General features: G+C 29.0%; 1 long non-coding RNA gene across 1 annotated transcript; it reads right to left on the reverse strand.

The window, feature by feature from the left end:
• Positions 1–919: 919 nt before the first annotated feature.
• On the reverse strand, positions 920–2585 carry LOC139824382 (uncharacterized). Its single transcript, XR_011735087.1, has 4 exons — positions 1896–2585; positions 1697–1798; positions 1355–1441; positions 920–1074 (listed from the first exon to the last, which is right to left on the reverse strand). It is a non-coding gene; the product is annotated as an uncharacterized lncRNA (long non-coding RNA).
• Between the last annotated feature and the right edge of the window lie 280 nt (positions 2586–2865).

The raw sequence follows: 2865 nt of genomic DNA on the forward strand, positions 1-2865 counted from the left end.
AATTGGACCCCAAGCTATCGATCAAGCCTACTTAGAACTTGATCCGTTCACTCGTTATCGAGATCTCAACATCTCGGGTACTCGCAACCCGTCGCGTCGCGTAAAAGAGTCACGGTCGGTCTCGCTCCGCGTGTACTTGGCGCGAGACACTACCGTGTCTCTTGATCTCTACAATTGCTTTGCGAAACATACTTTTCTCTATTTATGCAATCGATAAATGTAAAAACTTAGAAGTTGTATCTTATAATCTCTACAATTGCTTTGCGAAACATACTTTTTTCTATTTATGCAATCGATAAATGTAAAAACTTAGAAGTCAAAAATGTTTTAAAAATATTTTGAATACAATAATTGAACATCATACCTGAGTTATCTTGTAGATTATTATATAACTTAATTTCATTTGTTTGTTTTTTATTTTTGTAATTATTTGTTATTCCAGTATCATCATTGTGTAGAATAACGCCTAAATTAATTTCATTTTCTTGTACGTTTTTCACTCTTATGTTCATCTTACTTATGTCCTTTTTGTTATTGAGTTCTTGAATTTGATTTTCCTTTTTTTGTTTTTCGTTTAAATAAAGTTCTTTTTTTACAACTGTAATTAATAATTTTAAAAATTTCAATAGTATACCCTAATAATCAAATCAGCAATCAGCAAAGAATTTTAATGTTTAATAAACAATAAATAAAATGAAAATCCAATATCAAATTTAAACATTTGGAATTATATCTAGTGATTAACTCATTTTTTTTAAAACAAATTAGAAAAAAGTAAAGTAAAAAAATAATAAATTATTAAGTTTTACATTATAATAACATTTAATCAATAGACAATATAGTTTATTTCTCTAATTATTTTTAACTTATTAAATTAAACAATTATTAATGATAACCCAATAACTATCTCTAAATTAATAAAATAGTATGTAAAAAAAAATACAAAACAGTATTATAATAAGTATGTAAAATTCATAGAATTAAAAATTAATATGTAGATACCTTTTATATAAAAGTTCGGTAATATTTTGTTTTCTATTATGGTTGGAATCTGACGTTGGTGCGTTACTTGATCTAATTTTGAGAAAATATTACATAGTTAGTAGTTTTACAAATATTAGACACTTTTAAAAATATACATTAAAGTTAAGACTTATTTGTTTTATGCCCATTTCTACCAATGTAGATTAACTTTAATCTTGGTTTAACTTACTTTCTATCTTTTTCTAACTTTTAGAACTAGGAAAAGATTACAGGTAAGTTAAACCAAGATTAAAATTAACCTGCGTTGATAGAAATGGACATTATATAGTACTATAATAGATTTATTACTCTGTATTATTCATTTTCTTACTTGTTTTTCTGATAACTTTCGTCAAATAAATGTAAGGAATATTCATATTTAAATTATTCGCAATATTTTTAAGTACACCATAGTTTCCTGAAAAAGAATAAAAATATTGATAACATTTATATGTTTAAAAAGTTAAATTACATTTTTTCACTTATAAAATATTACTGGTTACAATAAAAGATACATTCCACTCAACACTACAAATGCTTCGGAGCACTTCTTTTCTCCTTTCTCTCAATAAAGAAAGAAGCAGAAGAAGGATGCTTCAAAGTGTTTGTAGCATCAAATGAAGCTGTGACAAGCGCAGCTGTGACAATTGTGTTTAAGTTAGAATATACGTACCATGCTTAGCTATTATAACGTCATGTTTCTCTTTTCTGTTTGTCCACACATAGTGCTTTCGATTTCTTTTTATTAAGAAATAATGTATTTTTGCCATGTTTTCTATTTAAAAAAACAGTGAATTTGCTTAAGTAAATACAACAAACTTTGTATGCAAATTGAAGACTATCATTACCTAACCTAAATTAAACTTTCTTACCTCAGCTTATCTAAATACAAAAAACGCAGAAAAACTTGATTCAATATTCAATATTGATTCCGTCAAACAACGAAACGTTACGTTTACATACTAATAACGTCCACCTAATCTTTGATTTCCACGTATACGTTGCCGCGCTTCACAGTCATCAAATACAAAATGACATAGATGCATATGCATAGCATGAGAATGTTCAGACCAATGAGCATGCATTGTAAATTAAGGTCGGTATTCATAGTAAGTATTCATATTTAAGATCGTTTTAAGTATGGTCAGATGTAGACTTGAGACATCGTCCAACCAATAAAATGTTAGTATTAGTAAGACATTACTTAAAACAATCTTGAAATAAGATATGACTATGAATAACGGCTTAAGGTGATCCTAAAGCCGTGATCTTAGCCGATTTTTTTCAGTTTTTTTCTTAGCACTAATCTTTTAATTAGCTTTATAGAAATGCAAAATTCTTGTCTAGAATTAAAGTACGCATCAAAATCTAGGTCATGGTGGTCGAATTTATATGTGGTGGTCGTCACGTATAAAAAAAAATATTAATTTTTTTTTGTTTTCGATATAAATTCGACCACCATGACCTAGATCTTGATGCGTACTTTAATTCTAGACAAGAATTTTGCATTTCTATAAAGCCAATTAAAAGATTAGTGCTAAGAAAAAAACTGAAAAAAACAGGTTAGGATCACGGCTTTAGGATCACCTTAAGTGGTTCATATTGAACGCTCATTAGTTTAAACCATAGAGATATAAGAATAGAGTGCGCGAGTCATATGCTAGCACGTAAGAGGCTGCGATATAGGAATAGAAAAAGAACGCTGCATATAGGCCCTTTCTGTCTTTGTCTTTCGCATGCACGCGTAGACAAAGACAGAAGGGGCCCATGCGCAGCTTTCTCTTTCTATTCCTATATCGCTTTTTCAGCTCGCTCGCGCACTCTATTCTTATATCTCTATGG

The sequence above is a fragment of the Temnothorax longispinosus genome, unplaced genomic scaffold, assembly GCF_030848805.1.
Source record: "Temnothorax longispinosus isolate EJ_2023e unplaced genomic scaffold, Tlon_JGU_v1 HiC_scaffold_348, whole genome shotgun sequence".
NCBI lineage: Eukaryota > Metazoa > Arthropoda > Insecta > Hymenoptera > Formicidae > Temnothorax > Temnothorax longispinosus.